This window comes from Pezoporus wallicus, unplaced genomic scaffold (genome assembly GCF_028554395.1).
Source record: "Pezoporus wallicus isolate ANWC-B61680 ecotype Strahan unplaced genomic scaffold, APGP_CSIRO_Pwel_v1 scaffold_7736, whole genome shotgun sequence".
In the NCBI taxonomy this organism is placed as follows: Eukaryota; Metazoa; Chordata; class Aves; order Psittaciformes; family Psittacidae; genus Pezoporus; species Pezoporus wallicus.
Window position 1 is genome coordinate 1352259 of NW_026636574.1, and position 21249 is coordinate 1373507.

At 47.4% G+C, this 21249-nt stretch overlaps 1 long non-coding RNA gene across 2 annotated transcripts; it reads right to left on the bottom strand.

Moving 5' to 3' along the window:
- Positions 1-985: 985 nt before the first annotated feature.
- Positions 986-13081, bottom strand: LOC130594675 (uncharacterized). Of its 2 annotated transcripts, XR_008971135.1 has the most exons (3): positions 12955-13076; positions 11129-11462; positions 10675-10793 (listed from the first exon to the last, which is right to left on the bottom strand). It is a non-coding gene; the product is annotated as an uncharacterized LOC130594675 (long non-coding RNA). The 2 variants fall into 2 exon arrangements; XR_008971134.1 differs by lacking the exons at positions 10675-10793; positions 11129-11462 and adding an exon at positions 986-2386 and having other exon boundaries at positions 12955-13081.
- Positions 13082-21249: the final 8168 nt, after the last annotated feature.

Below are 21249 nucleotides of genomic sequence, written 5' to 3' on the forward strand. Positions count from 1 at the left end.
TGTTTGTCTTTCATTCTTTATGTGCCAAGCAGCTACTTTCCCATGCTTCTTCAGCTGATTTTTCATGTACCCAACTTGTGTTAGGTGACAACTGTTGAGATGGAAGTTTGCAGTTTGGCAGTGTAGAGAATGCGGTTTGATTTGCTCAGCAGCATTTGGTTTTCTTTTGGAAGGGAAGGGAATATCCCAGATCCTTCCCAAACCAGCGTTCACTCCTGAAAAATGTGTTAAAAGCTTGATGGAGATGAGACAGATTATCAGGTGGCTGTTGCGGTACAATACTAAGAGCAAAGCTCAGTGTTCTGGCACTGTTGTCCAGTGTGTGTCAGATGTTAAGTAGAATGTGATTAGTTCTGAGTTTTACATTCACAATATGCTTAATTTTCTTTTCAAAGAAACATGTGGAGTGAGCTGCCTTAGAAGATAAAGCCTTTGAGAGGATGCAATAGAAAAATAACTAATATAGAATCATAGAATCATATTATTTTCAGTTGAGGTTGTGATAGTCAACAGGAGTTGGTGTGGACTGAGAATTGCTATCTGTAGACTACACAGGTTTACAATCTCCAAAGTTTGGGGATTGCAGTGAGCACTGACGGGACAGGCAATCTGACTGAAACACTTACAATTGAATTTGTCCTCATTGCCATTAATTCTGTACCATTTCTCTAAAACTCAGTCCCAGGTGAATTCCTTCACTTTAGAATCTGGAGCTGATAATTAAAGAGTCACGAACACATGAACTTTGTGCTAAGAAAAGGGCTGCATGTAGTAAAAATCTCTTGTTGCCATCTACTGGTAAAGCAAGTGATGGTCTCGCTGTGGGAGTAACCAAACATAGGTGCTACTTGAACATTGCGTATAGTGTCAGTGGCTGGTGGGGTTCTCAGTGGTACACTTCAGTGTAAATGCTCACTTCTGAGCATGGTTCATGGGGTTGAAAATGGAGCTGGGGACTGAAATGAAGAGACTTGCAGCAATCAGGTATTGTCCTGCAGGGAACATGTCATCTGTCTGCCTGAGACAGAGCTTGATACCAAGTAGGACACAATTTTATTTCAAAGGAAAAAAAGATCTGAGTAAATAACAGGTTAAGGCAAACAAATAGCACATGGAATATAACCAGTCAAGGTTAGGTGGCTCTGCTGACACATGGGCCCTGGCTTGCTTGAGTTGAAGAATCTGAGTGAGGTGTTTGAACAGATGCTTCACTTTCTCTTGAAGCATCCCTCCTAGTTGAGCGTGATGCTGACTGTCCTCCTTCTGAGCAGGATGGCCAGGTGTAACTTCAGGTCGGAGAACAGAAAAGCATACCGTGTTAGTGAAGTCTGTGCCTTTGGTGGTGTTTGTCTCTAAGGACTTTGGGGGGCGGGGGAATGAAGTTTTCCATTACTGTTGCTTTTCCCCCTACATCATAACCGATTTCAAATGGTGCTAGACAAAAACTGAGACTCTGAACACCAAGAGAAATCGGTCAGCCTGTGTAAGAGACATTTTCCTGGCTCAGAGAAGGATCCTCTTGTAGATGGCAGCTACATGTTCTTTAAAGTTGACTATTCAGTGCTCTGATCAAACGCTTCATCCACACAGCGATCGTCTGTTCTGTGTAGAATGTTTGACAATGGTGAGGTTGAACAAGAAATAGTTTAGCTTCGTTTTAGTGGTTTGGATGCAAGGGGATAGAAGACTACAGAAACAGTACTACAAGTTACCGGTAATAAACTTCGAGTAGATTCTGTGGGTACCAGCATGACAGCAGCATGATTGCTGAAGGCACTTTTGTGTTTAACTGCTGACTTCAGGTTGTTCTGTGTTTGCAAGTCTCAGGGAGCTACGGAATGATAAGTTCTATGGCCACAGAGTCCCCAGGCACAGAGTGGAAATACATTTGCTTTAAGTAAATGTTAGGATCTGAGTGACTGTATAATAAAGGAAACACACTCTGCCTGTGAAGGTGCAAGAAGTACTGCATTGGTTTTGATGCAACTTTTGGATCACTTTACTCTGGACAACTTGAACTCATATCCATTGTTTATTAAGTAGAAATACATTGGAAGGCAGCTGTTCTGTGGTGGCCCTAGCTTGAGAGGGTGCATACAGTGCTTGTATGAGTGTCTATAAGTCAGATGATGTTACAAAGTGGATGGCTGGCAAAAAAATAGCCAGTGGGAAAAGTGCTGGTTTAAGGAGTAGAGGCCATTGGTGCATTCAGCAGCTGCTTGCTCTCTTCCCACGCTGTAATTCTTGCTCCTAGAACACTGATTTCAAATGGTGCTAGATACAAAGTGGGAAAATCTAAGCCACCATGTGAAACCAGCTTCCAGAGGAAGACACATCTGGTGCTTGGCTGCAGACTGAGAGAGAAAATCCTTCATCTCCATCGTACCTAAAGAAAAATTCATTTATTGAATTTGATTAGAAAGGAAGACAGTGAACTTTGGGTTAGTTACTTTATTGGCACAGATTTTTTTTTAGCATCTTATGAATAGTTGAGCCTGGTGTAGGAGGAAAATATGTGATGAAGAAACCCACCACTCTGGCAGTAACTCATTTCCTTTCACAGCCAGGTGGAATATGCTGAAGCTCTTGACCAGCAAGCACTGAAAAAGGCTCCTGAAGTGCAGTATGATAGTGCTGGGTGATGAGTTTGTGTTGTACAGAACACTTTCTTCATGCCACTGCCATGGAACCAGGCTATAAACCTCATTCTGTCCAAGGGAGAAAGTGGTGTGGCTTTCCATTGCTTCCTGAGCTCAGCATCAGCAGAGAGGACAGGACAGATGAGGTGCTTTGGGACAGGGGAAGGAAATGTGACTATCGTGATGGAACTGCCTCTGTCAGCTGTATCATGCAGCCTGCAATTAGCATGCTTGTAATAAGCAAGGAGTTGTGGAGTTTAGTGAGACAAGTTTGGAATTCATATAGGGGTAACGAAAATAAATTGCATGGAAACTACTCCAAGTGTGGGTCAGAACAAAACCTAAAAAAGGAGCATTTGCAAATCAAACTGTAAATGGTTCAGCAAAAGTTGTCGAGGAAGTAGGAGAGTGTGAAAGCTAGTGGCTGATGGTTACTGGAATGGGAGTAGGGCTGAGCAGTGCTCTAGTGCAGCACAGCCCATGGTAGTCACCCGGCATTGTACAGTGGGAATAGATGGGGTGTCTTACCTCTGCATATGACTCCACACATGCATAACTCAGGATCTACGAAAGCCTGGCCACCATGTCTCACCTTTGATGATGCAGAAGCTGATGTAAAATGGAATGGAGTGCAGCAGAACTGGAGCTGGGAGTTTCACTTATTGATGCCCTGGGTTTTTGGCAGCTCTTTGCATTAGTTTTGTAACCAGATCCAAGAATCTGCTTCAGTGCCTACATCCTAATGCACACCCACAGGCAGCAGAGGAAAGCTCAGAGAAAAAGAGCATGTCCTTCCAAGAAAGTGGGGTGGAGGAAGGGGAAAGAACTGTACTAGATTACAGTCTGCATATTTACTGTAGTTTCTAAATCCATTATCTGGGGCAACAGGGTGAAAGACAAGTGGAAAGCAGGTTCCCTCCCCAGTGTCTGTCTTGCTGGCACAGTTATTTATGAGGCACCCTGTAATATCAGTGTTAACACGTACCAGTGAAAAGCTGGACTGAGAGTTACTGCTGACAAGAGCTTGGTTGCAGCCCAGATAAAGTACCACAGCAGCATCTTTCAGAAACAGGCTGCAGGTGGGGGTTGCTTTGGTTTTTTCTTGTCTTGGTAGTAAGCATGTGGCTTAACAGTAAAAAGAAATCTTTATATTAGGGTTTTAGAAAACAGTTGGTGGAAATGTCAGTTATGTTTGTGCTGCTCAAAATGAGAGCTTCTCTTAGAGGTATAGAATCATGGAATGGTTTGGAAGGGAGCTTAAACCTCATCCAATTCCAGCCCCCTGCCACAGGCAGGGACCCCTTCCACTAGAGCAGCTTGCTCCAAGGCCCTGTGTCCAACCTGGCCTTGAACACTGCCAGGGATGGGGCAGCCACAGCTTCTCTGGGCACCCTATGCCAGCGCCTCAGCACCCTCACAGGGAAGAGCTTCTGCCTAAGAGCTCATTTCAGTCTCCCTTCTGTCAGCAGTCTGAACTGGGTCTGAACACCCATGCATACCTTCCCCTCTCCAAAGGAGACTAACCTCTCCAAGAAATCCCATGCAGCAGTCGATGACCAGTGCCTCATTTGTTAGCTTGATAAAACCATGTTTCACTTCAGCATAATTACAGAGCTGCTGCCCTTCCTCCAGACCACCTGAAGCTTGTCTTATAGCCTTGACAAGCTCCCCCTTCACTGCAAGCAGCCAGAAGATGTCAGCCCTTTCTGCCAAACTGCAGGTACACTTTTTATGAGGGATACATCTCTGCCAGTGTAGGCTGTTCTTTCCAAACCTAGCAGCGTGCTTGGGCAGGCAGCATGCAAAGGGAAGGAGGAAAAGAAAGTAGTTCAAGACCCTGTGATACACAGCACTCAACTGTTAATACCACCCATGCAGAAAAATAAATCAGTGCTCATCTCAGACATTTGCTGGGTGTGTGTTCAGGGTGTACATATGGACACACACATATGTGTGGAGACAAGCAAGTACTATCAGCTATAGCTGGCTTTGTCAGTGGGTTCTGGAGTTTTCAATACATAACAGTAGGAAAAGTACAATATTATGATTCTGTTTTCTTGCTCCTTTTTGAAACACATTTTAGTAGCAGTACTGTTCTGTAGCTTCTTTCAGAGGAACATCTCAAAGCCTTTCATGGACTCCACACTGCTTTATACATTCTACACGAGACAAAGGCAGAAAGGGAAGAAATCCCGGCCTCCCCCATAAAGGGATCTTCCTCCCTAGCCCAAGACATTTAATCTAGTCTGCAGGAGCAAGGCAAGCCTGATGTCACAGAGCTGATTTTTTACAACCTACAGCAAAACGGATCTCTCTATAGCCCTGTGTGCAAACCATGGAGTGAAACTCATGGTTCATCACGCTCTGGTCTCCCCTACAGAAAGCGTTCCCGTTGTACATACAGAGAATTGGAGCTTGATGCATCATCCTCAGTCAAGGAATGAGTCAGAGCAAGGCCAGGTGCAGGACAGAGGGGTGTGACAGTGCAAGTGGTGACCTGTAAGGTGAATTGAAATGAGTGAACTTCTAAGGTTTCAAAAAAAGCTTCCTCAGCCCAGGGGAGCATGTAACTGCATCTGTTTGTTGTGCAGTTCTGTTACTGTGTGGTGTTGCGTGGGTCAGGTATGGACAAATGTGCCCTAACATGCAGTCTGAGCTAGTAAGGAGGGTGTAATGATTTCTGTGTCAGCAGTAGCACTGACCCAGGCTGAGTGAAGGTAGAGTGGATGCTGCATTGCTTGGTGAAGCTGATGCTTGTGACTAGAAGATGGCTCTAGGGATGCTGCTATTATTATGGGCAGCAAAAGCATGTAGTTCTCTTGGGAGTTTGAAGCATAATGGATTTTTTTTCTTTGAGTAGGACCAGAATACAAACTCCAGAGCTGAACGTAGCCTATTCCTTTAGTCCTACTATCGTAGCTTTACAATTGCAGTATAAACAGTAAAGTTAAAAGCCAGGTATGCTGGGTCTGCAACCCCTGTGCCATCTGCCCCCAAACCCAAAGGCAGACTGGATGCTGGGCTGTGGCATACTGTGGATAAGAGCCTGTGGAGCTTATTGTCCCATTTAGCTCTGTTTGAGTGATGGGACACTCAGGCCAGCTTGATATTCAAGTCACTAATTTGGATTCCTATTAAGGGTAATCTGTCAGAGCGTTTGTCTAACTGTGCTGAGCTGTCAGCGAGCTGCCTGTCAGTCTAACCCTTCCTTTTTTAAACAGTCCAAATGTTCCGGGGTTTGGGGGTGAGGGGTTTTGTTTGCTTCTTTATTTAATGAAGCAGCTTTTCCAGCCCATTTAGGGCTGCACAGGTGATAGGTACCACTTGCAATGGCTGAAATCGGGCTTGTGATGAGGTCTTAGAGGTGCATCTCAGCCTTTTCTCTTTGCACGATGGCCTCCCTGAAGGCATGCCAGTGTGTGGTTAACTCTTGCTGCTTTGAGTCAGTTTTGACAGTGCTTGTTCCCAGAATGGGTTTGGTGCCAGCCAGGATTCTCCTGCACAATGCTGAGCAACAAGCTGGCAGTCAGCACACGGGTATTGGTGGTTTGGATATAGAACATGCCATTCTGAGGGCAAGACACTTGAATGCCAGCACTGACCTAGGCACAGTGGGTGGTTTGAGCAACTTGGTCTAGAGGAAGGCGTCCCTGCCTGTGGCAGGGGCTTGGAACTAGATAAGCTTTATGGTCCCTTCCAACCCAAACCAGTCTGTGATTCTATTCTGATCTGAAGGGAGTGATTTTAGCATGGTGACAATTCTAGGAGTGTTGGGTATTAGGGCTACAGTTTCTAATCTTGTGATTCCCATCTGCTGATTTGAATTGGTCTGCCTGGAGTCATCCAGTTTTCTTCCACTTTTGCGTTTATCCTGGTTTCAGCTGGCATAGAGTTAATTTTCTCCCTAGCAGCTGGTACAGTGCTGTGGTTTGTCTTTAGTCTGAGAATAACATTGATAACGCTCTGATGTTGTAGTTGTTGCTAAGTAGTGCTTACCCTAAGTCAAGGACTTTCCAGTTTCCCATGCTCTGCCAACGAGGAGGGGCACGAGAAGCTGGGAGGGAGCACAGCCAGGATGGCTGACCTCGACTAGCCACAGGGATATTCCATACCATGTAACCTCATGCTCAGTATAGAAACTAGAGGGAGTAGGTTGGGAGCTGCTGATTCCGGATGGGATGGGCATCGGTGTGCAATTGCACTGTGCATCACTTGGTTTTGGGGGGTCTTACTCCTCTCTCTTTTGTTACCATTTTAATATATATATATATATATTTTTTTTTACTTTATTTCAATTATTTAACTGCTCTTACCTCAGCTTACGGGTTTTACTTCTTTTGATTCTCCTTCCCATCCTACACAGGGAGCAGGGGGGGAACCGAGCAAGTGGCATTAGTTGCCAGCTGGGGTTAAACTCTGAGAGTTCCTAAGCAAAACCACAGCCTATTTGGAGGGCACAGGAACTACAGAAGCACTGAATCCTCTGAAGGATTTCAGATTTCACAAGGAACAGTAAGGTGAAACTGGGCAAACCTACAGAGGAGAAGAAAAGCATGGCATTTTCATGACCTAGGTCATGGAAGAGCATCAGGAAGGTGCAGCAATGAGAGCTCGTCTAATTTAGCCAAGCACAGCGTGACTGAACAGCACATTCCAGAACTGCACTAAAAACATCCACCAAAGTAGCTGAAACCAGGAAAGCAATTTTCTGTTCTTAACTTCTGTACCTAAGCATCACCTTAGAATATAAAGTATCAGTCAATACAGGTCTTAAAAGCAGGCCCAGGGAGATTATTGTTGTGATTTGTATGATCAGCTCAGGAACGTAGTGTTCCCCAAAAGCGACTTTAGGTAATGTCAAGGGAAGCTGTGGTTTTCTTTGTGTCGTTCAAGAGACAAAAGAATGTCCTGTGCCAGTGAAAAGCAGAGTTTCTGTGCCACACATTCACTGAAGTATAACCTTGCCTTTAATCTGTATGTTCGAAAACATGCCTTCACTACCCTGCCATAGCTTCACACTATCTGCAGTATAAGGACCTGGCAAAAAAGCTGGAGAAAACCAGGGGCCGAACTTATGGCTGACTTCCCTGAGCACGTGAGCTGCGGGTTTGTACCTGTTCCCAGGATTTCCATCATCCTGTCACTGAAACTTTGCTGTATGTTTGAGAGCCATCATCAATGTTTAAGAAGCATTTGAGCTGTATATCCAAATACCAGTGGCTGCTGTTGGACACCTACTATGCACCATTTGCACTGGATAAAGAGTGTTTGTGTGGGGAGCTGAAGAGATGTGCTTAACTCAGAAATAGCTCTCTTCCTTGGAAAGCTTAAGGTCTGAATCACACTGTGTTGGCTCAGTTTTTAGCAGACAAGCTCTCACATATGCCTCCCTGTAGGCGAAGAGTCGTCACTGGCATCAGGATTAGCAGCCAGGTTCTTTCCCTTTGAAAAGTAGAGAATAATGCTACTGAAAGCTAAGGCTGACTTTAAACGTGGTCAGGGCAGGATGGGGAAAAAATAACTTATTTTGCTCAAGATCCTTGAGGCATTAACCACTCTGCTGCTGCCTGTGAAGGTGAGAAGACGACAGCCAGCCCAAACATATCCACGGCTGATGTTGCCCCGAGGCAACTGCAAAAACTAGTGACAGGGACAAACAGGAACACCAGAGAAAAGCGTGGAAACCTAGGAGGGAACAAGGCTGCTGTTGAGCTGAGGTACTTGGAACTGCAAGCACACGAGAGATGATACCAGCTTAAGAGCCACTGGTGAACTTGGAGCCGCTGGCCGAGTCCACCTGGTAACAAGTGCAGGAACAGAACTCCAAATACAGGCAGACACTTATTTTTTCTGGAACATGGCGGAAGTTGATGCCTAGTCCTTAACTACACCACCACTGCTGATTCCCAGCAGCCCAAAGGAAGTCTTGGGGGAAAAGCAGGTGAGGGAACTGGTGCAAAGTGTTTGTAGTTAGCACAAGAAACAAATTATACATAGCGATTTTAAAACACCTCAGAGACGCAGGAGTGTTGGGGATCTACAGTTTTGGACCCAGTGGCTCACAACTGCAGTAACATTAATTTTCAAGCCTCACCTCCAGGTTCAGGACTCAAGCACTGCCACAGTTGCAAGAAATGTGGATTGAGAGTTCCTGAACTAACTGGTTGGTGACAGTGAGTCCAGGGAATGACCTTGCAGCAGGCAGCTCATGGTACCTCTCTCGGAGCTGTGCCAGTATAAACGGCACTGGCATTTCTGAATGCTGCTGAAACCATTTTGTGACATTCTTATGTTGGCTTTTTCTACTGCTCTGCACCAAAACTTTGGGGTGAGTGGAACAGAAGAGAGTCCTCCCTTCTTGTTCCATTACACAGGCATCTTCACAACATAGCCTTGGGATTATCTATATATGGATATATAGAGAATATGGGCAACTCATAGCTTTTGCCTACATCTGTCCATTAGCATCAGCGATACAGATACTTAACCGACTGAAATCTTGTCTTTCCCCTCCAGCCACACCCATATTAAACAGTAAGAAAACACTGTTTTATTAAAAATACGCAGCAGCAGTGAATTTTCTGGCTACGTCTGGAAGTAAATTGTAAGAGGAGTGAGGGTAGAACACTTGGCATTTGGATATTTTAATGAATATTCCCAAATAAGACAAGCAAAACATTTACTTGTAGACTCGAAGCTTCTCACAGCATCAGTAAAGCTCCTGACACAGAGCCCGACGCAGTATTTGTGTAACATGGAAATTAACAGCAGCAGCAGCAGCAGTGCTGCAGGCTCAGAGCCTACCCTGCGAGCAACAAAATGGCCAGAGGTGCTGTTGTGTTCATCCAGATCCCTTCACCATCTGCGGGTGGGGAGATAGGAGGATGCCAATATCCCTGCCACTTCAGGTATGGTTGTGAACTTTACCATCCACATTAAATGAATGTTTCTAACCGTATTCAAGCTTGTGCCTTCCTCAGCTCAACTCCATAAAGCACAGACAGGAGCCAACAGCAAAATCGGGCTGCGTCACAGATGTAACATGACCATCGGCAAAACAAGTGCAGCAGGAGATCATGGCTGTCGCGTCATTCAGAGAGCCTTCCCTCGATAGCAGCGAAGAAGAAGATGGTAATGCTTTTAAATTTATGTCATGAGCATTTGCAATCCGTAACTTCCTTTACCAAATTTTGCAGTCCTTCAACAATCAAAATGCCCACGAAAATTGCACGTATTTTGCCAACAGCCCCAGCGCGTTAAACACTGCGTCATTATGCCGCACTAAGGCAGAGAGGTAGAATAAACCCCACTTTGCAAAGGAAGGAAACCAAACTCTAGAAGAAATGAATCAGCTTACACAATGTCACACACACACAAGTGTCAGAGGGAGGAAGAAATCACAGCTTGCCCAAGTGCTTTTGCATCAATACGCAGAAAGCCATTATGGAACAGTTAGCCACGTACAACACCACCACCATCCCCATGCACAAAATCGCTACTGTCCTACAGAAATATGCCATGTCCGTCCCCTTCTTAGCCTTGTTTCTTGCCAGTCCCACAGATTTACCTGCTGACAGTAACCTCAATTCCTGAGTAATGAGATTTACAGCTGAAGTTTAACATTGAAATAACTCCTCTTTTATCTCTGTCTCCTTACCCTCCCTGCAGTTAGACGCAATTAAACTAGCACTGTGGCAGAAAGATGGTAGCAAAAGAAATCAAACCAAATGCATCCCAACACTGCACACAGATACTCAAGAAGTACGTATATGCCCAAACAAGTGCACTGACTGCCAGTTTCACCTCGGTTCGAAGGACTGGGAAATGTCATAGAATGCCAGGTTGGAAGAGACAACAGCTTTGCAAATTAACTCGGTCCTTCCCCCCACAGGTGTGATGGGGAACTATGCAAAGGGTTGTCTGTACCACCCACCCATCTTCTATGCCACAGATCACTGTTTCTTAGTCTATCTCCTGGCTGTACAGATTTACCTCTATGACTGCCCTGTTCCTATCTTTGTGTGTTTTTATGCCTGTCTGTCTTGCTGCAGGGACCACCGTTGTTGCTGCTATTCCTGTTGTTCCCCTGCTCTGCGGAACTGGCGCTGCAGGAGGCAAGGATGCTCCAAGGGAGCCAGCTAAAGCCAGTGAAGGCTCAGTGAGTCAGGAGGGGTTGTGACGACTGCAGTAAGAGTCTGAAATTCCCTATGGAATCTGGCACAAAAAGGGAGAGGCAAGAAAGGTGGAGATGGGAATGAGGGGGGGAAAAAGTAGGGAGTGGCACCTACTGTCTGTTTTCTCCTTCCCTCCCTGCTCCTAGCTCCGCATTGCTGTTGGGAATGGCGTCCTCCCGTCTATGGCACTGCGCAAAAGAGCGGAGCCGAGGATAAAACCGCAGCGCCTACGGCCTTTATGGCTTTTGTAACCAAAATTTGGTCAGGGTGGGTGTATGTGTGTAAATACAGCCCTTCTCTCTCTCTCCCTCTCACTCACAGGACAGGCTACGCTGAAGTAATGGAGACGGCGGATGCAGCATGTTTGAGCTAGTTCTGAACCCAGCAGTTGTTGCTAAACAACCGGACCTGACACTTGAGAGGTCAGCGAGTGAGTAATACAGATTAAATGCTTATGCTACCCTATCTTTAAACTTGTTTAAGCCTCAGTATGATGAAAGGCTATGGAAAAACGTTCCCTGCCGCATGAGAAAGCAAAGTTACCACTCCACTGCATAATCAGGAGGCTTCCTCGGCCAGAAGGACCAAGCTCAAAGCTGGTTGTGTCCTCAGCACTTCCAGGCAGAGTTGCCATCTTCACTGCTGGTCACTTTAAGAAGAGAGGTGAAAAAATAGTATAGTAAACGGTTAAGAGAGAAGAATGTTCTCCCCTTCATTTCCTTATCCTCTCTCTGGAGCCGTTCTCTGCCCACATCTCCCATCCATCCTTACCCAGTCCTTCCCGATCCTTCAGTTCCTGCTTTCTAACCTTATTATTTCTTTGGCAAACCTTTACAGACCCATCACTCAAGACTGTCTTCAGCCCTTCCTGATGTTACCGAGCCTGTGGCAAACTCGCACTTGGGCAAACAAAAGCTGAGTTTGGGCAAGAGTCTTCTTCGCTTTGCTTTTTCCCACGACATAATTTCCAGGTGCAGTCCCTGCCCTGAGCAGTTTACAGTCCTGCTCACACTAAACCACCTTAAAAGGGAGAAGGAAGAAAGCAAGCACAGAGAAAAGCCCCAAACCCCAGGACTTTCCCCTTCCCCGTGGTTTGGAGCTCTGACACGTCATCATCGGAACTGCACAGCAAAATGAAACCTCACCGGCACCCACAAAAGAGACAACCGTGGGAGCAAGGACCAGCACCCACTGCACCGAGGAGGTAACTGCTGCTGTCCTGCCTGCTGCCCCTGCCTGTGGGACACCCAGGATCCCAGCAGGAGCGGGCAGGGAGCTGCCGGCACTTTGAAGCAAGTGAAATCAACGTTGAGATTTGACACCCAGTTCTCGACCAATCAGAGAGAGCTTTTCACCTGCCATCACCTCCTCCACCAATCGGACGGCGCCTTTGGGCTGAGAGCCCTCCCCGGCCAATGGGGAGCCAGCTCTGCCACTTAGTTAATGATGCAGCAGTACAGGGAAGACTATCACATGTGAGCTGGAAGGCTGCCAACATGGAGACACGGAGAGAGCAAGGTAAACAACTTTCCAACGCCAAAATGATGACATTTAATCCCTAAACGCTAGCTTCCCGTCTCGACTCATCTTTAACCCCTTTCAGCTGGTGTGGAAGCGTCTGGAAGGCACCGTCTACCTGTTCCCCAGTGCTTTTAAAAACTGGACGACATGCCCTGCAATGATCACTGCGTCACCGTTTACCACTTTGCAAACTACGCAGTGACAAACCTCCGAGCTCTGAAACGCAGAGCGCCTGTTAACCCCTCCGCCAAAGCCCTGCCAACGTGCCAGCCTTTACAGAGCTGCCGGGGGGGGGAGGGTGGGGGGGTGGGGGGGGAGAGATAAAAAACCCAAGCAAAACATGAAAACAGCAGTCTTTGCAAAGTTGTCATCTCTCCCCCACCACTACTACCCTCCTCTGCAGTACAGCAATGCCGGCAAGAGTGACATTAGTACAACCTGTGCCGTCGTTCCATTGAGAAAACAGCTCTGACGCAGAACAGAGCAATCATACCCAGCCAAAATAATAAGAAAGGCACTCTGGGAGCTGAACTCGGGGGCGCCGGGGGAAAGGGACGCCCTGCAAATAATTTAAATACGTAGATGCAGCTCAAGCCCCATCCTGATCAAAGGGTACGTACGTGAGAAAGACGAACCGGACCGAAGAGCTCTGCCCGTGCACCATCTGCGCAGTCCTCAGCCCTCCGCTCGCTGTGTAGCGCCGCAGAATAGAAGGTTCCAGAAATTTCCTTTCCGTTAACCCTTTTGGTGTCTGCCCACTCTCCCTCCCCATGGGATTAAGCGCGCCGGGTCTCCAGCATCGTCAATGGGCGAAGCCTCCTACGCCAAGCGAGCCCGAATGCGATCTTTAAAGGACACTGGATGGTGGCAGGAGCACAGTCCCTGGTGTTAGCGTTACTTCTCTTTTTGGAGCCCTCTCTGCCTCTCTTGCTGCTTCTCTCCCCTCTTGCTGCAGCAGGGCTGTTGCTGGTAAGACCTATCGACGGAGCTTGCTCTCTCACTCTCTCGCTGAGCTCTGTGACGCAGCTCTAAATTCTCCAGCCTGCTCCCTGTGTTATAAGAGCGGAACTGCAGCTTTCCAGGGAGCCCGTGCCAGCGGTGCCAGGGCCAGGCAAACCGAGGGGAGCGTCGCTCCTGGACTCTGCACCTTTTTTTGGTAATTATTATGTTCCTCACCTCTGTTTCTCTGCTTCCTGCGAGGCTCGGAGCCTCGCATCTCCTTCTCTGCTTCTGAGTCATCCTTACTAGGTTAACTCTTTTAGGATTGGTAGTCAGCAAGTACAAATCTCGAACGAGCGCAGCTGAAACCACAGCCAACTTTGTGGTGGTTTCTGCTTTAAAAAAACCAAAGCAAATCTTCTTGGCTCTAAAAAACAAAAACACACACACGCGCGCTCGCACACACACGTTCCAGGAGAGAGTTGGTGCTTTTTGATTAACTGTTTCGGTGACAGGAACTGATACTGGACTTCCTAAAAGAAAGGATTTTAGGCCTGCGTCTTGCAAATCCTCAGCAGGCATGTACCCTGAAGCACAAGGCAACTGAAAAGGAGCTGCTCCTGTGAATGAACACAGGTCTTTCAGGCATAAAAGCAGGAGGCTGCTGCTGGACCCACAAGACCCTGCTATGCTGGGTGCAGGACGTTGAGCTGAATGTGGTTCTGCAGCTGGGCAGAAGGATTCTGTAAGATAAGGTAGTCAAAGTGCTAAAAAGCTATAGGCTCCTTTTAATCTGAACAGTATTAATAAGTGTTATCGCACACACAGATTCAAAATGCTCAGTGTAGGCAGGGGAACTAATAACTGTGTTCCTGGAGTACCAGAATCCAATAATCTCTGTCAAAGTCCACAGGCAGTTTGTATTCACAGCAGGCTTCACCCAGCACACTCTCTCCTTGCCTCTGCGCCCCAAGACCATCCCCCAGATTAACTCCGGTGCCTCCAGTCAGCCACAGCACCAGGCAGGGGAAGCAGAGCTCTGCTGTCTTGTAGCCTCAAAACCGGGAAATGTGGAGGAGGATCAGTGGTAGCTACAGCATCGGGAATCAAAGGGAAGCTAATGGAGAGCCAGCACCGTCTGAGGGAGTTCGTGCGTCGGTCTGGATATACAAAAGAGCGAGTGAGGGAGCCAGCAGCCCATTTGAAAAACAGAATCAAGGGACAGATCACTACTACATCTGCCATTTTAACTCTGGACTTCAGAGCTGGCTGTGAGCTCTGGGTTTTTCACTACAACCAAAGCTGAAGTAACCACTATTTTTTCTCTTTGCAGCATCTGAAGAGCTGGAACTATTTTGGGATTTGTCTGTACTACACTGAAAATGACACCTGTTATACCCAGACACAAATGAGAAGAATTGCAAGCTCCTGCTTTTTCACATAGGATTCTACAATCAAAAAGATCCTGTGAGCTCAGGACCTGGGCAAGCAGCACAGGCTCCCTGTGTGGGATGGAGGGGATGACCCTTGTGAATTGAACAGGTAGGCACCGGTTCAAAAGATGGAAAAGATCTGTTGTAGCTGATGCAAGGGGAAATCAGACGTCCATGTGACCACAAGAAGTAGTGCTTGATCAACTAAATGCCACAGTACGAGGTTTCTTATGCAATCAAACCCACGGGACTTCAAGCCTTACACGTACGCTCTGTGGCCGAAGCTGCATTAACTGCTTCAGTTAACGAACGTAAAACTGTAAGAGCTCTACGGCTACTTAAATGAGTCATCCAGCAGCGATACTCACTAAAGTAGGGCAGTGTTTTCTGTGATGTTCAGCTGCCTGTGCTGGTTTCAGTTACCCCGGAGTTCTCTCAGAAGCTCCAACATGCAGGAGCAGTGCGGATTTCCCCCGTTCCCTGTTTTCCTCATTGTCATCCGGATGATTTACAACGTGCCAGGGCGGTGCAGGCCAGGCAGAGGCCATCTCACTGGACCCACGAGACACCGTGAAGCTCTGAATGTGATTGTGTAGAGCACTGAAGCAAGATCAAAGGCTCGGAGGCTCAGAAATGGGACAGCTGACTGGTGCTTTTAACTCACAATGATTTTGTCAATCTTAAGTAAAATGGAGCTTTGATTTATTTCATGTTATGTCATTTTCATTGCTTTCAGGAGTAAGGCAGCATTTATTCTATGGTGTACTTGCATTTGCAGATCACCAGCCATGGAACATTTCGACCTTTACCTGCGTGTAAGTATTTACTTTATGATGGCACTCGGGCTCACAAGAAGTCTCAAAGCTGCACTGCGATGGGGAACTGCTTGAGTGCGTAACTGGGAAAGCTTGGCACACTGGGAAGCTTCAGCACTCAAGACTGAATGAGGACCCCAAAAATAAAGGCATCTTCTCACACTGTTGGTCAGGATTTGGCATTTTCTGTGAGCTGGGATTCTGTGGTAAAAATCTGGGCTGGTTTTCTGTTTGAAATGGAGCCCATGCTCATGTTTTGTTACTGGTTTGTGTTGTTTGATTGGGGTCAAACAACTCCTAAAAGCAGGAGGCACAACTTTGGTTTTCTAAGTCCCAGGCTAGGAAGCAAGCTTGGTAACTGGAAATAATCTCTGGCTGTGGCCAGGGACAGGGAAGATCACTCTCACCAGTGAAAGTAGCCAGTCCAGAGTGAGGAGTAACTTAGTCACTGACTGAAACAGTGCTTGCCGTGCTAATTGAAAGAAAAAGTGTGGATAGTGCTGGACAGCATAACAAGATGTCATGACAGGGGCCTGTAGGGACAGGCCAAGGGGCATGGCTTTAACCTGCCCGAGGGGAGACTGAGATGAGCTCTTAGGCAGAAGCTCTTCCCTGTGAGGGTGCTGAGGCGCTGGCACAGGGTGCCCAGAGAAGCTGTGGCTGCCCCATCCCTGGCAGTGCTCAAGGCCAGGTTGGACACAGGGGCTTGGAGCAAGCTGCTCCAGTGGCAGGGGTCCCTGCCCATAGCAGGAGGGTGGAATTGGAATTGGATGAGCTTTAAGGTCCCTTCCAGCCCAAACCGTTCCATAATTCTGTGATTGAACCCTGAGCCGTTGCTACCACATCTGCTGTCAATTGACAGTTTCTGTGAGCATCATGGAAGGATCAGGGAGCACTGCATCAGGGAGCAGAAGAAATGTGTGCTTGTCCATGCTGTTTTCTGCTACAGTGACCTTAATAGCAGTAAAATGTAGCCTGGCGTTGCAGCAGTCTGACCCTCATGTACGTAATTATTGGTATTGTGGGTGACAGAATAATCTCTGAGGAAGGTCCTTGATCCTTTTAATGACGAAGGAAACCCTGGTGCTGCTGCCTGCACTTCCAGCTTCCTGCTGGTGCAGCCTTGGCTCAGCTTTCGGTTTAAATGCCATCGGCCACTCCTTCCTCCGACTGCAGGAAACTGCGATTGTTAAAATCAGGGCATGTTCCTGTTTAACTAAAAGGCTGAGATCAAATAATGCAAAGGCCTCGACTATGCCAAACAAATTCCTGCCCAATTTAGCAAGCCCATACAGCTGTAAATCTATAATCCCTCGACCTCAGCAGCCACGTAAGTGATGGCTTGGGACATTATTTCTCTGATGCATGGAAGGAGCAAAGAATGGGGCAGAGGTGGACAGGGGAATGTAGAAGTTAATGTCCCTTAGCACAGTGTTTTTCAGTTTACCAACCAATAGTCCTGACAGTGGCTTTAAAATGCAAAATAGAATGTTTTCCAACTGCTGATGTGGGATAACTCTTTTTCTAAATGTGAAAGTTGTCAGAGCTCCCTCACAAAACATGACCTCAGCAAAATGATGGTTTCCAACAGAAATCTATCACAGAATTCCCAGCCAGCTCCATTCAAGGAATACCAGCAGAAACAAGCCCATCTGCCAGGGTTGGAACTGGATGAGCTTTAAGCTCCCTTCCAACCCAAACCAGTCTGGGATTCTGTGAATTGGATGGAACATCTGGGGTTGAGATCAAAAGGTGGCAAAGCTGGAGGTGTGGGTTCCTTCCTGGGACCTGTTGGGGATGTGCTGGCATCGGGTAGTCATGTTTGCATTCTTTGTGCAAAGCAAGCCCACACAACTAAGCAGGTGCTGGAGTGGAAGCTGCAGGTGAAAGCCTTCCCCTCCCTTTGAAAACCTGGCTTCCTGGAATTTACCCTGTGAAGTCTAAGAAAATCCCAGCTGGAAAAGCCAAGATCGTTTTCAAAGAGGTGGCACCACATTAACATCGAAGCTGCTTCAAAGCAGAGCTAATGCCCTGTGTAGAAGCTGGGTTCACGGTATTTAGCATCCTCCAACACAGCTCTGCCCACGGTCTCGCAGCATTCCTGGTCCGTGTGGTGCCCGAAACGCTTCCCGGTGGTGGAAGAAGGAATGGGGCAGCCGGGCTCCCAGAGCTGCAGGTTTTGCTCAGTTCCAAATCTAAGGAATCAACAGCGCTGAGACAAAAGTAATTATTTCAGCTATTAGCTGCTAAGAATAGAGCCGGCGGGGGTGCTGTGTGCAGCTGAGGTGTGCTGACAGCGCAGCCGGAGGTGCTGGGATTGCAGTGGGAGCACGGAAATAGCCCTTCAGAGCTTCATGAGTCACTGAAATACACGGGGGGACAGGTGGAGTGTGGAGTAAAATACACCCTGCCCTTCTACACATAGCACAGAGCATGCCCTTGGGCTGACTGCTGTTTTCAGAGGGGAGAATGGCACTTTTCTGCGGAGCCTGGGTTTTCCAATGGAGAGCATCTTCCCTGTCCCAGTGCGGCTGGATCACCTTGCCCTTAGAGAGCACGGCAAGGACAACTTCACAGGGAGCTCACGCCCACACAGGTACCATCCCCATGCCCAGGCTCCTTCCCCTACCCAGTGCCCGGCCCATCTCACGTGGGGCTGGATATTTGCAAAGGCCAAACATTACCCGGTGTGGGGAGTGCAGAGGGACGGAGGAATCCATTGATCTCTCTCCAAGTGTGTTTCATGGTGTTTTCCTAACTGCTGGTCTTCCTTGAAGTTCCCTTTACAAACACATTCTCAAAGGTTAAACATACGAGCAGCAGGTATTTAAATATGGGCTGGGTAAATGATGAGGTGCTCAGAGTTGTCTTTAATGTCTTGTCCTGATGCTGTTTAGCTATAATGGGTATCACTATGTGATTTTACTCAATAGAGGCAATTTTCCTTCCGTGCTGTTTGTGCAGCCCAGGGTAAAACACATTCCTGATCCATGACTACGTTTCCAAACTACACAGTAAAATGGATAATAATGATAGTAAAAAAGTTCTGCAACTTCTTTTATTATACAGCAATGTTTGTATTATTTTACTGCTGGATTTTCCAGCTGTTGTAGATGTGAGGGGAAAAAAGGGGGGTTTTGTAAAAAACACATTATCAACTAAGCCAAAAATACAACAGATTCAAGGTTTAAAAGGAAATCCTTGTATCAATCCTGGTGCAACTGCAGGAGTCGTCCCAGATAGAATTAAACATCCCAGCTGGAGCCCGGACAGGGCACAAGGCAGCTGCTAAAAATAGCTTAATCCTCATTCGAGCCACACTTCTGCTTTCCCAAGGGTTCCCGTTTCCCGTGGGGACGCAGAGGCTGTGACGGGAGACGGGGGATCGGTGCCCACGGCGGCAGCGAGGGGCTGGGGGCACCCGCTGCCCGTTCTTGCGTAACCCCAGGAACACGCAGTCCTCCGACGGGAGCGCTGGGAGTGACGGCAGCGTCCCGCCTCGCTGGCCTTCGGCTTCCCAGCTCCAGCTGATCAGCACAGGCTTAACGCAGCACCCGGCGCTGGGAATCTGCTCTCAAAACCACTGGAGAACGGGGATTCAGGTAACGTATGCTCCAGTAAGTAAAGACTTAAAGACCTCACCAGCAACGCTTTCCTACTGGCAGCCCAGGAGGAGCCTGGTCCCACGCAAGCACATCCCGAGGGAACTGCCGTAAGTCCCTGTTGGTTTTATTTCCTCCTGGACAACATGCACACGCAGAGAGCTGACTTGCTGTCTCATAAGCAGAATTACAACATGCTTAGTATGAAATAAACAGATTTAAACCTCTGCTTTCCAAACTACAGTAGTTTATTTCTCCCAGAAAAGCCCATGAAGGGATGGAAAACAACTATTTCCCCACCCTAAAGGATGGATATTAATTACCAATTTAAGTGTTTAGCTGCAGCTAGAATGTAGTTGTGATTTATCAGAAGCCAGGAGTTTTTCCTTTTCATTTCAGTAATCAGTAGGTAACCATGAGGCTCCTCTGCTCAAGCCCTGCACACATCACTGCTGCTGGGAAAAACAGCCAGCAACTGAAAGACCTGGCTGGGAAAACAAAGGAAAAATCCATTAAACACTCCTTCAATATCTTGGATTTACCTAACTGAGGATCAACGCTCCTCCAAGTACCGGGGGAGCAGCATGGAGGGTTGCATGGTATGATGGAGAGATTTTGGACACGGGGTGGCATGGTGATGGGCAGCACAGTGATCCTGATTTCATCTCCCAGCTCCCTGGGGTTAAATCCTGGACAGGAGGAAATCTCCCATTAAAATCTCCCATCCCTGGCAGTGCTCAAGGCCAGGTTGGACGGGGCTTGCAGCAAGCTGCTCTAGGGGAAGGTGTCCCTGCCTGTGGCAGGGGGCTGGAACTGGAGGAGCCTTAAGCTCCCTTCTAACCCAAACCAGGCTGGGATTCCATTATTCTGTCTATAATAATGATTTTAATAATGCTAATATGAAAGCAGCCACAATTATAATAATACGGCAATAAACCATTCTAGAATTCTATTATTCTATCTATAACAATAATTATGATAATAAGATCAAAACAGTAATACTACTATGCTAATAAACCATTCCAGGATTCTATGAAGAATTCCGCCAACCTTAGTATGACAAAGCAGTATTTTCCAATTGGGAAATGCATAAACAGGGAAAAATTTGTTTAGACATTCCTAAGCAGCGTTCTTGGCACTGCTGTGCTGCTAGCAGGCTGCATGGAAGAGCACAGCTCCTCCTTTTGCCCACCATCAGGGATGCACCTACAGGAGGGTGATGCGGCTGGGCAGAGAGGCTTGGGCTTGGGAGCACGGCTGGGGATGAGGCCACATCCCACCCAGTGCCTGCGTCTGCCAGGGACGGCTTTTCCAGCACAGTGAGATTGGGAAATCTGCTGTGATTCATCTGAAGCACTTGTGGCCCCGCTCCCGCCCCCAGCACAGCACCCACGGGTGCCTGGGAGCTGCCAGACGTGCTAAGCACCAGCACCACGCTGCCTGCACCAGCACCGCTGCTGAGACCGCCCAAACTACCACCGAGAAGTGTTTGTTCTTAGCTGAAAACATCCTTTTGTTACTGCAAAATGATCATCTTCAGAGCGGCTCTGCTGGTCGAACCGACGCCGTCGCTGGTGGCAATTGCTGGTCATGCCGGGTTTGGTGCTGGCCAAGGTTTATCTCTGCCTCTTGGCTCAGCCTGGACAATGGGATTGCAAATGATTTTGGCCAGGGCTAAACTGGTTTTGCTTGTTCAGCTCTTGAGTGGCCTCTGGGTCTCTGTGAGCCTTCCAGGTGCTTCTAAATACATGTAATTATAAGCTATTCTCTTTGAAATGAACCTGGTAAAAAAGCAGGAGTGAGGAGAGGTTCCTTTCCCAGCCGCTTTCTCCTCACAAACTGCCTTTTTAAACCACCTGGGTCAGTTCTCTCCTGCAGCCTCTCATAAAGCACGGGTGCACAACAGGTTAAAAGGTGAGACAGGTATTTTGTACTTACAGAGCCAGAAGTGGTTGAAAACCACAGGTAAGTCCTAAAAGCCATTCAATAACTAAAAACTAATCTCAAAACACGTTTTGATGCACGAGTTGATTTCTCTGCCCAGCCTGGGATCCTTCTGCAAACAAACCTCAATGAGAGGGTGAACTATTTCTTTTCCCCCAAGATAAAATACTCTCATTTGTTCA